The 14,182-nt window shown below is 47.3% G+C and overlaps 1 pseudogene across 1 annotated transcript; it reads left to right on the top strand.

The window, feature by feature from the left end:
- Positions 1 to 4,866: 4,866 nt before the first annotated feature.
- LOC308511678 (pleckstrin homology domain-containing family G member 5-like) lies at positions 4,867 to 6,843 on the top strand (annotated as a pseudogene). The gene has a single exon. The product of its transcript is annotated as a pleckstrin homology domain-containing family G member 5-like (transcript).
- The last annotated feature ends 7,339 nt before the right edge of the window (positions 6,844 to 14,182 follow it).

The raw sequence follows: 14,182 nt of genomic DNA, 5'->3' as shown, positions 1-14,182 counted from the left end.
CATCTCACAATATCCTGTGAAAGTTGTATTCCCATTCTCATTTTATAGGTAAGGAAAGTGAGGCTTATTCATGTAGGTAGTAATTGACAGAGATCAAACTAAAATGTGTTTGCTTAGTTGCTATAATGTCTCCCTCCCCTGCTCCACTTTAAACACTGATACCTACACTAATTCTCAGTGCTTTTCTTTGAATGCCATATAATGTGACTGGTATGTCAAGAACTCACTCTGGAAATTTCTAACTATAGATTAATTCTCTACAAAGATGCCAATGAGCTTTGACGTGTCTAGTTGTTAGAGGAGATGACTTCTGAACATTCAGCAATATATCAACTCCTGTGAAAGCTAGACCCACCACTTTCCTGCTTTGCAGAATTCATTGAGCATTTTCTTTCCTGGAAATCAGAATTATCTTACTTTGCTTATTTGTTTGTGCTGTCAACATGCTTTCCTCTTTGTCTGGTCTAATCAGGTAGAATTTAAAGCTCTAAAATAATTTCCACAAACACATTTTCAACCCAGAAAAGTTGGCTAAAATGATTGCAAAAAGAATCCTAATTTTTTATTGAGTTCTATTATAAGGTTGAAGGCATATTCCCATGGAAACTGTCCCCACAACAAGCTGAATCCAAAGCTTTTAGTGAAACCTTAGCTTGTTTGGCTAAGTGGACAGAGCATTTGCCTGTGTACTGAAGGGTCCCAGGTTCGATTCCAGTCAAGGGCACATGCTTGGGTTGCAGGATCAATCCCCAGTAGAGGGTGTGCAAGAGGCAGCCAATCAATGATTCCCTCTCCGCATTGATGTTTCTATCTCTCTCTCCTTGTCCCTTCCTCGCTGAAATCAATAAAAATATACATTTTTTAAAAAGCTTGTGGTAAAGTAAAATATACTGTGTTGTCAAGGACTAGACAAGACTGGACAGTGTGTGAAATGATGTACATTAAAACAAAGTGCTATATAAATAGAAGATAGTACAAGTAGTCAGCAGTACAGGCATTCACTCTTGTTCCCATAGCCATGCTTACCTACTTTCAACTTCTGAAAAGTAGTAGGACCCTCCCTACCTTAGGATTTTGTAAACTACATTCCAAACCCCACTTCCCAGCATGGTCATTAGCACTTCTTATCATGCTTTGTTGCTTTTTTATTTCCATAGCACTTACCATGTAACATACGAATTATTCTACATATTTATGTTGTTCATATTTGGCCCCTCTCCAATTAGAATGTAAGCAACACAAGAACAAAGATTTGGTTCAGTTTTCTTTTCACTATGGTTTCCTCAGCACCTGGAACAATGCCTGATACATAGTAGGTGTTCAGTAAACATTCATTAAAAAAAATGAGTAAACAAATGAACAAACGAATGATGAATGTTGCTCTCTCTGCCTAAAAGATCAGCTCTCTGTCTCAGCACCCTGGTTAACTTCTACACAGCCTGTAAAATTCAGCTTCCTCAAGCAAGCTTTCTTGCCACAACCTTAGAGTTGGTTGAATCCTCCTATTGAACCTCACAGCAATTTATACATTTCCTACAGATCACAATTGCAATTAAATAAAATTCTATGGAAAGATGATGGCTGGGAGGATGGCAATGAGGAGGAGAGTGTGAGTGAGTGAGGGAGTGAAAGGGGAGTGTGTGGATGTGTAGTGTGTGTGTATGTGTGTGTGTGTGTGTGTGTGTGTGTCTGAGAGAGGGACAGCTAGACCTCACAGGACTTTTGGGGGCTTGCAGACCAGGCTCACATAGCCGGGCAGCCTCTGCTACTGTTGTAATTTCTCCCAGGGCACTGGCTCTGCCACAGAGGCAGCGCCATGTGGAAGGGAAAAGCCAACAGCTGCTGCCTACAACTGCATGGAGCCAGCAGCCACAACCCGTGACCACACTCATAAGGGGAGCTAGCAGATGCCACCCACAACTGCACAGGGAGCCAGCAGCCACTGCCCAAGACTGCGCATACATGTAGGGAGCCAGCATATGCCACCCATAACCACACAGGATCCAGAAGATGCCACCAGTGACCACACCAGGAGCCAGCAGCCACTGCTCAAGACCATGCGTACATGTGGGGAGCCAACAGACACCACCTGCGACCATGAGGGGATCCAGCAGCCACTGCCCTTGACCTTGCACATGTGGGCAGGGAGCCAGCAGCCGCTGTCCATGACCTCACAGAGAGCCGGAAACTACTGCCCACGACCACATGCATGCACAGGGAGCCAGCAGATGCCACCCACGATCATGTGGGGAGGCAGCAGCCATTGTCCACAACCTCATGGGTTGCTAGCAGCTGACTCCCATGACCGAGAATGAGGAGAGCCAGCAGCCATTGCTCGCAACCATGTGGGGAGCCAGCAGAAGCCCTATGACATCCAGGGAGCAGCTGGCAACCAAGTGGAGAGCAGGCACTGCCCACAACCACCCTAGAAGCAACCACTGCCCCGTGACCACTAGAGGAGCAGTCGCCATCTGTGACCACACGACCTGCCACCAGGCCCTCTGCTATAGCCTCTGTCCACATGCAATTCAATAACTAGATTTTTCAGTGAGAGCAAAAATGCGAAGACAGAAGAACAACCCCAAAAGAAAAGAAAAGGCAGATCTGCCTGAAAAGTAACTAAATGAAACAGAGGCATGCAATATGTCAGAAAAAGAATTCAGAATAAGGGTCACACAGTTCATAAACCCGATGGATGAGAAAATCAACAAACTATGTAAGAAACAAGAAGAAATAAAGAGTGATATAGTTACAATAAAAAACATTATGGAAGCTTTCAACAGTAGACTAGGAGAATCAGAGGATCGAATTAGCAAATTAGAAGATAGGTAAGCAAAACACTCCCAATCTGAACTACAATTGGAGAAAAACATCAAAAGACAGGAAGAGAGGGTGAGGAAGCTTTGGGCCAACATGAAACAAGCAACATATGTATAATAGGAGTGCCAGAATGACAAGAAGAAGAGCAAGGGATAGAAAACCTATTGAAAGAAATAATGTAAGAAAACTTCCCTGATTTGGGGAAGAAAAGAGCTACACAAGCAGAGTCCCAAAGAATATAAACCCAAAGAGATCCACACCAAGACACGTTGTAATTACAATGGCAAACATTAATGACAAAGAAAGAATCTTAAAGACTTCGAGAGAGACAGAAAGTTATCTACAAGTGATCACCCATTAGATTATCAAATGATTTCTCAATAGAAATACATCAGGATAGAAATGAATGGAAGTATACAAAGTGATGCAAAGTAAGGGACTGAATCCAAGAATACTCTATTTAGCAAGGCTATCATTCAAAATTGAATGTGAAATGAGGAGTTTCACAGACAAATAAAAGTTACGGGAGTTTATCACTACCAAGCCAGTAATGCAAGAAATGCTAAAGAGACTGTTGTAAAAAGAAGGAAAAAAATAAAAGGGAGAAGAAACACAGGCAAAAAAATAAAAATGGGTACAAAAAGTACCTATCTATCCTATCTAATAATAGAGGAACATGGTAATTAACCATAACTTCGCTACCATTCCCATGGGCTAATCAGGGCGATATGCAAATTAACTGCCAACCAAGATGGTGGCCGGCAGCCAGGCAGCTAAAGCGAACAGGAGGTTTGGTTGCCTCGGCGATGGAGGAAGCCAAGGTTCCCCACCTGCTGCCACCTGCTGCCCGGCTCTGAGCTACTGAAGCAACAGCTCTAAAAGATACAATGTTTCAATTATAGAAGCTAAAAGATGGCAGTTATTTTGCATACGCAGGCTCCAAGCGGTGGAGTGAAGCCAAACAGCCCCGAAGCTGCAGAGCAGAGAGGCCTCAGGGCCCCGGGATCAGCAGAGTGAAGAGGCATCCCGGCCCCGGGATCAGTGGAGCGGAGAGTCCTCCCGGCCCTGGGATCAGCGGAGCCGCGAGTCCTCCCGGCCCCAGGATCAGCGAAGCCTGATGGAAGCCCTGTGTGTTTATGCACCCTGGGGGTGCAGAGGTCCCGTCCTAGGTAGAGACCAATGGCTCAACTTCTAACTCTGAGAAGTGGCCTGGGGGCTGGAAGGCGGCTCCTCTGACCTCAGTGCTAGAGTCGCGCCGCTCCACCAGGAGAGGAGCAGAGAAAGGCCAGAGCCTCCCTCAAGGTGACCCGAAATCCCCACCCACACCACTGTGCGTGAAGGACTCACCTCCAAGCCCAGCTGGTGGCCCTGCCACAGCCATGGCACTCCTGGGTGTAGGCCCCAGCGGGACGTGGGGTGGTGGCGGGGGTGCCGTGAGTCCTGGGCTCCTTGCCTGCCTTCCGAGTCTTCCTCCTGCGTCAGGGCCTTTCTCTCCACGGCCTCCTCCTCCCCAGTGCCCAGAGCAGCGGACCCACTGAGGGCGCTCCCCACTGGCTGAGGGGGTGAATGGAGCAGCAGGGACTCCTGGGTGAAGGGTCGCTCTAGGGAGGAGTCCAGACACCTGCACACCCCGCTCCTGGAGCACTGCCCAGGCCCTGAGCGCAGCGTTGAGCCGAGCCGCATAGGCCTGGAGAGCGCCAGTGGGGGCAGGCGCACATGCGCCTGGTGCAGCGGGACATGCTGGGGAGCTGCCCACCTTCCGGGGCCTCCTCCTGCTTCAGGGCCTTGCCCTCCTGGGTGCAGGCCCCAGCGGGACGTGGGGTGGTGGCGGGGCACAATGCGTCCTGGACACCTCGCCTGCTTTCCATGGCCTCCTCCTGCTTCAGGGCCTTGCCCTCTGTGGTCTCCTCCTCCCCAGTGCCCAGAGCAGCAGACCCACCGAGGGCGCTCCCCGCTGGCTGAGGGGGTGAATGGAGCGGCAGGGACTCCTGGGTGAAGGGTCGCCTTGGGGAGGAGTCCGGACACCTGCACACCCTGCTCCTGTTCAGAAACATCCCTGAGATCCCGCATCTGCACCGTGGGTTGTGGGGCAGCGTGATGGCGCCGATGGTGGAGAAAGTGCTGCGCACGTGGGCGCTGCTGCAGCCCAGGACCTCCTCAAAGGCTTTGAGATGTTCGGCTCCCTCTTCAAGCCCTACATCCGATACTGCATGAAGGAGGAGGGCTGCATGGAGTACATGCGCAGCCTGCTGCATGACAATGACCTCTTCTGGGCCTACGTGATGTGGGCCGAGAAGCACCAGCAGTGCCGGCGGCTGAAGCTGAGCGACATGCTCGCCAAGCCCCACTAGCGGCTCACCAAGTACCCGCTGCTGCTCAAGTCGGTGCTGAGGAAGATGGACGAGCTGCATGCCAAGGAGGCCATCATCACCATGATCAGCTCCGTGGAGCACTTCATCCACCACGTGAACGCGTGCATGCGGCAGCAGCTGGCGGCTGTGGTGAGCCACATGGACACCTACGAGGTGGTGGAGGGTGGCAACAACGAGGTGGACAAGCTCCTGAAAGAATTTCTGCACCTGGACCTGAACGCACCCATCCCTGGTGCCTCCCCGGAAGAGATGTGTCAGCTGCTGTTGGAGGGCAGCCAGAGGATGAAGGAGGGAAAGCATAGAAAGATGGATGTGTACTGCTTCCTCTTCACAGACCTACTCTTAGTGACCAAGGCAGTGAAGAAGGCTGAGAGGACCAAGGTCATCAGGACACCACTGCTGGTGGACAAGATCGTGTGCCAGGAGCTGCGGGACCCTGGCTCCTTCCTCCTCATCTACCTGAACGAGTTTCACAGCGCCATGGGGGCCTACACATTCCAGGCCAGTGGGCAGGCTCTGTGCCGGGGCTGGGTGGACTCCATTTACAATGCCCAGAACCAGTTGCAGCAGCTGCATGTGCAGGAGCACGAGGGCAGCCAGCAGCACCTGCAGAGCCTGGAGGAGGAAGAGGAGGAGGAGGGTGGGGAGAGTAGCACTTCCGCCGCCAGCACCCCCCACCATCCTACGCAAAAGCAGCAACAGCCTGGACTCCCAGCACTGCGCCTTGGACAGCTCCACGGAGACCCTGGCCATGGTGGTGCTGGAGCCCGGGAGACGCTCTCCTCTATCGAGTTCGAGGGCGGCTTCTTCAGCTCCCAGTCGGGTGAGATGTTCCTCAGTACCACCACCTCATCTGTCACACTGACCAGCGAGCTGCTGGCCCTGGGCCCCAGGGAGGGCAGCTCCTGCTCCACGGACTCCACCTATGGCACCCTCTCCCCCACCTCCTTGCAAGACTTTGCGACCCCAGCCCCTGTGGTGGAGCCAGCGCCCCACCCCTAGATTTACCACAGGCCCCTTCATCCCAGTCCTCGCCCTGCCTCCGCTGCCGTACCCCTGTCCAGCTGCTCCCCCGCCTGCCCCACCTGCTCAAGTCCAAATCTGAGGCCAGCCTCCTGCAGCTGCTGGCAGGGGCCGCCACCCAGGGGGCGCCCCCAGCCCTCAGCCACAGCCTGCCTCTGCTTGGCTGCCACAGCCACCTGCACTAGGACTCGGGGCTCCCCTCAGGAAGCTGGGCCCCGCTGGAATAGCGGGGGTGCACCAAGCCCTGGAAGTGGCTCCCAGCTATCAGAGATGGAGGGCAGAACCACCTGCCTGGTGGGGGGGCCCAAAGGGCCTGCCAGGAGGAGCAGAGAGCTGCCCTCAGGGACCTCCCCCAGGGTCCTGCCTGAGCCGCCCCCCCATCTCTGCCCAGCACAGGAAGCTGACCCAGCTGGCCCAGCTCTACTGCATCAGGACCACCCTGCTCCTTAACTCCCAGGCCCTGAGCACAGCGTGGAGCCACCATGCTTGGAGGGCACGGTGGAGGGGGTGGGGGCGGGCGCGTGAGCCTGGTGCAGCAGGACTTGCTGGGGAGCCGCCCGCCTTCCTGGGCGGTCCTCAGGCCCGGCGCCCAACCTGGAAGGGCCACAGTGTGGCCACCAGGCCCTGAAGGCTGCCCTGAAAGCCATACAAAGACAACCTGCTGCTGGAGGGCAGGCATGCTGTGCTCTGTGAAGACGCCGCAGGTAGGGAAGGAAGGTCATGGAAGGGAACAATTACAAGCGGAGATCCCGAAGGTTCTGAAAGCAGAGGACCAGCTCCCTGCAGACCTGAACTCCGTGTGGGCCTCTTTCTCGGCCCTGTGGAAGTGGTGCGACACACAGGAGGAGGTGATGGACCTGGGCTGTGCCCAAGGAAGACTCGGAGGAAGCAACGCGTGGACAGGGCCAGGCGGAGCAGGCAGGCCTGTGCGGAGCCTGCTGGAGCGCAGCCAGACCCCAAGGCGACCACCAAGCCAGGCCCAGGGAGAAGCGAGCAGATGCCACCCCACTCGCTGGAGAAGACCATTGAGCAGAAAACTAAAGAAACTGATTTTACATCATTTCCCAGGTGGAGAACAGTTGGCATGTAAGGCCCTGACCAGTGCCCAGCCTCTCCTCTGTCTGTCTATCTCACTCTTAGGTACCATGTTCTTTGTTCTCTCTTAACTGCAACTCATTTTTAAACTAGATTGCTTTTAAAAGAAGACTAAATAAAGTTTCCCTTAAGTTATTTAGGTGGTGCTGGGGCTGCTGGGGCTTCTGGGGCTGCTGGGAGCCAGATTACAGACACAAACATGCAGGGGAGCACGGCACCCAATAGCCCCAAGCCCCGCTGAGGCAGTGTTGGGGCTACTGGGGGCTTGATCGGAGACACAAACCTGCAGACTCGGCACCCAGCAGCCCCAAGGCCCACCATCTCGGTGCTGAGGCTGCTGAGGGCATGATAGAAGACACAAACACGCAGGGAGGGCCTGTACCCAGCAGCCCAAGGCCCACCACCTTGGTGTTGTGGCTGCTGGGGCCCTGATCGAAGACACAGATCTGCAGTCCCAGCACCCAGCAGCCCCAAGCCCTGCCATCAAGGTGCTGGGGCTGCTGGGGGTATCAGAGGCACAAACCCGCAGACCCAAGGCCTTCGCAGCAGCACTTAGGAGCAGCAAGCTGAGCAGTAGGAAGCAGCAAGCAGGTGGGTGGTAAGGAGGGAGGGGTCCCGGACTGCGAGAGGGCACAGGCTGGGCTAAGGGACCCCCTACCCATCCCCAGTGCACAAGTTTCATGCACAGGGCCTCTAGTCTATATATAAAAGCCTAAGTGAACTTTAAGACAAAACGACTGGAACAACCAGTTGCTATGATGTGCGCTGACCACCAGGGGGCCAACACTCAATGCAGGAGCTTCCCCCAGCCCGCAGGCCCTGATCGCCAATAGAGCATGTAGGCCAAGCTCCTGCTCCATCCCCCAGGTCGGCAGGCCCTGACCAACCAATCGGGGCAGTGCCCATGGGCTAGGGCAGGCAATCAGGGGTGGGTGGCAGTGGATGCAGTCCCTTTCCCAGGGGGGCCAAGGGCCAGCTCCCTCCTCAGGGCCAGTGGCCAACCTCCCGGGTTTCTCCCTCATTCCTCCCCCGAGGCAGCAGACCCCGATTAGCCCATCACCCATACACCACAGTGGTGGTTGGCCCCTCCCACTGGCCAGCAGACCCCAATCACCCAAATGGGGCCTGCCAGCCAACTTCCTGGTCCCTCCTCCCGACCAGCAAGTCGTGATCACCCAATAGGGACCAGGCCCTGGACTGGGATGGGGAACCAGGAGTGAGTGGTGGCAGACGTGGGCAGTGAGGGAAGGAGTAAAACAGTGAGGAAGTGGGGAGACAGGGAACTGCATGGTGGCGGCACATGGGCGGCGAATGAAGGAGGAGGCAGGGAGGTGTGGAACTTGATCAGCCCTGATTGAAAGCCAGGCCTAGGGACCCCACCCATGCACAAATTTCATGCACCAGATCTCTAGGCAATAATAATTTTAAATGTAAATGTACCAAATGCTCCAATATAAAAGACAGCAAGTGGCTGAATGTATAACAGAACATGACCAATATATTTGCTGCCTACAAGAGACCCACTTCAGAACAAGAAATTCACATAGACTGAAAGTAAAGGGGTGAAAAAATATCTTTTGGGCAAATGGAAATGAAAAAAAAGCTGGGGTAGCAATACTGACAAACTAGACCTCAAAGCAAAGGCCATAACAAGAGATAAGGAGGGACACTTTATAATACTAAAGGGATCCATACAACAAGAGCATATAACTCTGGTAAACATATATGCACCCAATGCAGGAGCACCCAAATACATAAAGAAATTGCTAGAAAGTATCAATGGAGAGATCGACAACAATACAATCATAGAAGGGGATTTTAATACACCACTGACATCACTGGAGAAAACCTGTAGACAAAAAATCAGCAAAGAAATAGCTATCCTAAATGACTCACTAGATCAAATAGACTTAATTGACATCTGCAGAACATTTCATCCCAAAGCTACAGAATATACATTCATTTCAAGTGCATATGAGTTATTTTCAAAGATAGATCACATATTGGGACACAGGCAAAGTCTCTCGAACTTCAAGAAGATTCAAATCATATCAAGCATCTTCTCAGACGACAATGGCATAATATTAGAAATAAACTACAATAAAAACAATCAAAAAAATTCAAACACTTGGGGGCTGAGTAGCTTGCTATTAAACAATGATTGGGTTATCAAAGAGATCAAAGAAGAAATTAAAAACATCCTGGAAACCAATGACAGTGATAACACAACAATCCAAAACCTATAGGACACAGTGAAAGCAGTCCTGATGGGGAAGTTCATAGCATTACTGGCCTACCTCAGAAAACAAGAAAAACTAGTAATAAATTATCTAACTCTACAACATAAAGAATTTGAAAGAGAACAACAAGAAAAGCCCAGAGTGAGCAGAAGAAAGAAGATAGTAAACATCTTAGCAGAAATAAATGACATAGAGTCCAAAAAATCCTCAAAAAACAGATCAGTGAAATCAAGAGCTGGTTCTTTGAAAGGATAAACAAAATTGATGAACCTCTAGCAGGATCACCAAGAAGCAAAGAGAGAGGACCCAAATAAACAAAATCAGAAAAGATAGAGGCAAAATAACAACAGACCCCACAGAAATACAAAAGATTGTTTTTAAATACTATGGACAACTCTCTTATAATAAACTAGACAACCTGGAGGAAATGGACATATTCCTAGAAAAATACAACCTTCCAAAACTTAATCAGGAAGATTCTAAAAACCTCAAGAGGCCGATAACTATGGAAGAAATTGAAGCAGTCATCAAAAATCTTTCAGCAAACAAAAGCCTGGGGCCAGATGGCTTTATAAGTGAGTTTTTCCAACCATTCAAAGAAGAACTAAAACCTATTCTTCTCAGACTGCACCAAAAAATTCAAGGGGAAGGCACACTTCCTAGCTCTTTCTATGAAGCCAGCATTACTCTAATCCCAAAACCAGATAAAGACACTACAAAGAAAGAGAATTACAGGCCAATATCCCTCATGAACATAGATGCTAAAATCCCCAACAAAACTGTAGCAAATTGGATCCAGCATCTATTTATATTAAAACACTGGCTGTAACTCATCATGTCTGAGTCTCGACCAACCAGAAGGAAGTCAGTCCTGCAGGGGTCATCTTGGCAACAGCTGCACCCTCACGAGCTGTTTCCCATGAGGGTGAGGTTTCAGGCAGGAACCCGCCCTCAGAGTGTGGATGCACTGACTCCTGGGTCACCTTGCCAAGGGCTAAACCCTCCCAGAGCTGCTTCCTGTGAGGCCTGAGGGAAGAACCCACCCTCAGAGTGCCAGGAGCTCCCAGACAGTCAGTCCTGGGTTGCTGAGGTGGAGGCCATGGCGTGGTAGAATTCTGTGTCTGGCCCAACAGGGGGCATGGCCGGCCTTCAAACCAGACCCTGACAGTAGGGAGGAGGGAGCCCCATTCCTCACAGAATCCATTGTTGGATAGCTTGCTGTCAGTGTCCTGCCAGCCAGGAACCTCATTCACCTGCACCCCAGACCCTGACAGGAGGGAGGAGGGAGCCCCATTCCTCACAGAATCGACAGGTGGCTAGCTTGCTCTCAGGGGCTTGACAGCTAGGAATCCTATTCACCTGCATATCTGTATAAAGTTTTAATACATTATATTAGAGGTCGTGATGGTGCTGTTTTACCCACAGCGTCTACAGGAATTCCTGCAAATTTACTTCTCAGTGGAAGCACCTTTCATTCCTAATATAAACTACCAATTCCATTAAATGAAACTTCAATTTCTAGACTCGATATAAACAGTGAAGTTGCTAAAGCTATTAAAAAGGCCCAACTTCTCATTATTGATGAATGCACCATGGCATCTAGTCATGCTATAAATGCCATAGGCAGATTACTAAGAGAAATTATGAATTTGAATGTTGTATTTGGTGGGAAAGTTCTCCTTCTTGGAGGGGATTTTCGACAATGTCTCAGTATTGTACTGGATGCTATGCGATCAGCCATAGTATGAACAAATTTAAAGTACTGTAATGTTTGGGGATGTTTCAGAAAGTTGTCTCTTACAACAAATATGAGATCAGAGGATTCTGCTTATAGTGAATGGTTAGTAAAACTTGGAAATGGCAAACTTGATAGCAGTTTTCATTTAGAAATGGATGTTATTGAAATCCCCTGTGAAATGATTTGTAATGGATCTATTATTGAAGCTACCTTTGGAAATACTATATCTACAGATAATATTAAAAATATATCTAAACGTGCAATTCTTTGTCCAAAAAAAATGAGCACATTCAAAAATTAAATGAAGAAATTTTGGATATACTCGATGGATATTTTCACACATATGTGAGAGATGATTCCATTGATTCAACAGATGACGCTGAAAAGGAAAACTTTCCCATCAAATTTCTTAATAGTATTACTCCTTCTGGAATGCTGTATCATAAATTAAAATTAAAAGTGGGTGCAATCATCATGCTATTGAGAAATCTTAATAGTAAATGGGGTCTTTGTAATGGTACCAGATTTATTATCAAAAGATTATGACCTAACATTATCGAAGCTGAAGTAATAACAGGATCTGCAGAGGGAGAGATTGTTCTGATTTCAAGAATTAATTTGTCCCCATCTGACCCTGGTCTCCCATTTAAATTGATTCAATGACAGTTTACTGTGATGCCAGTATTTGTGATGACTATTAAAAAATCACAAGGACAAACTCTAGACAGAGTAGGAAATATTCCTACTAGAACCTGTTTTTGCACATGGTCAGTTATATGTTGCTTTCTCTCGAGTTCAAAGAGCATGTGACATTAAAGTTGAATTTCTAAATACTTCATCACAAGGGAAATTAGTCAAGCCCTCTGAAAGTGTTTTCACTTTTAATGTGGTATACTGGGAGATATTAGAATAAGTTTAATCACTTTATCAATCATTGTTTGCATCAATGTTGTTTTCATATCATGTTTTTGTTGTTTTTATATCATGTTTTTATTGTTTTCATATCATGTTTTTGTTGTTTTTATATCATGCCTCTGTTGTTATATTCTTTTGTTACTGTTTATTTATTAATAAATTTATATATTATTTTCATATACATTTTACTAATTTCCATTCATCTCTCACACTTCTAATATAGAGAAAGGGTAAATAGCAATATTAAAATATCTCCGCTAGTTAATTCCCTTTTAATGTGCATGAATTTCATGCACCGGGCCACTAGTTACATTAGAAAGATCATACACCATGAACAAGTGGGATTTATCCCAGGGGTGAAGGCTGGTATATGATTGCAAAACAATAAATGAGATATATCACATAAACAAATTGAAAGATAAAAATCACATAATCCTATCAATTGATGCAGAAAAGCATTTGAAAAACTCCAACACCTTTTCCTGATAAAAACTCTCAGGAAAGTGGGAATAGAGGGATCATACCGGAACATAATAAAAGCCTTATATGACAAACTTAAAGCCAACATCATATTCAATGGGCAAAAACTAAAACAATTTCCCCTAAGAACTGGAAGGAGACAGGGATGCACACTTTCACCACTCTTGTTTAAATAGTACTGGAAGTGCTAGACATAGCGATCAGACAAGAAGAAGAAATAAAAGGCGTCAAAATTGGAAAAGAAGAAGTAAAATTGTCATTATTCACAGATGACATGATATTGTACTTAGAAAACACTAGACTCCATCATAAAACTACTAGACTTAATAAATGAATTTGGCAATACAGCAGGATACAAAATTAGCACCCAGAAATCTATGGCTTCTTTATATACCAATAATGAACTCTCAGGAAAGAAACTAAAAATATAAAAATAAATCCCATTTACCATTGCAACACAAAAATTAAGGTACCTAGGAATAAATTTAACCAAGAAGGTAAAAGACCTGTACTCAGAAAATTATAGAACACTGTAAAAAGAGATAGAGGAAGACATAAACAAATGGAAAAATATTCCTTGTTCATGGATTGGTAGAATCAACATCATTAAAATGTCCATCCTACCCAAAGCATACCAACGGCATACTTCAAAGATCTAGAACAAAGTCTCCAAAAATTCATCTGGAACAAAAAATGACCCCGAATAGCTGCAGCAATCTTGAGAAAAAAGAACAAATTAGGAGGGATCACAATACCAGATATCAAGCTATATTACAAAGCCACTGTTCTCAAAACTGCCTGGTACTGGCACAAGGACAGATATATAGACCAGTGGAACAAAACAGAGAACCCAGAAATCAACTCAAGCCAGTATGCTCAATTAATATTTGACAAAGGAGGCAAGACCATACAATGGAGTCAAGGCAATCTCTTCAATAAATGGTGCTGGGAAATTTGGTCAGATACATGCAGAAAAAATGAAACTAGACCACCAACTTACACCATACACAAAAATAAATTCAAAATTGATAAAGGACTTAAACATAAGAACTATAAAAATATTAGAGGAATCCACAGGCAGTAAAATCTGAGATGTATGCTGAAGCAATATCTTCACTGATACAGCTCCTAGGGCAACTGAAACTAAAGAGAAAATAAACAAAAGGTACTACATCAAAATAAAAAACTTCTGCAGAGCAAAAGAAACCATCAACAAAACAACAAGAAAGCCCACTGCATGGAAGAACATGCTTGTCAATGTTATCTCTGATAAAGGTTTAGTCACCGAAATGTATAGCAAACTCCTACAACTTAACAAAAGGAAGATAAACAATCCAATCAAAAAATGGGCAAAGGACCTAAGTAGACACCTTTCGAAAGAGGACATACAGAAGACCAAGACACATATGAAAACATGCTCAAAGTCACTAGTCATCCGAGAGATGCATATGAAAACAATGAGGTACCATCTCACACCTGTCAGAATGGCTGTCATCAAA

This window comes from Myotis nattereri, assembly GCF_964212035.1.
Source record: "Myotis nattereri genome assembly, chromosome: X".
In the NCBI taxonomy this organism is placed as follows: domain Eukaryota; kingdom Metazoa; phylum Chordata; class Mammalia; order Chiroptera; family Vespertilionidae; genus Myotis; species Myotis nattereri.
The sequence above is the reverse complement of the archived record's forward strand: the minus strand, read 5'-3'. Positions and strand labels throughout refer to the sequence as shown.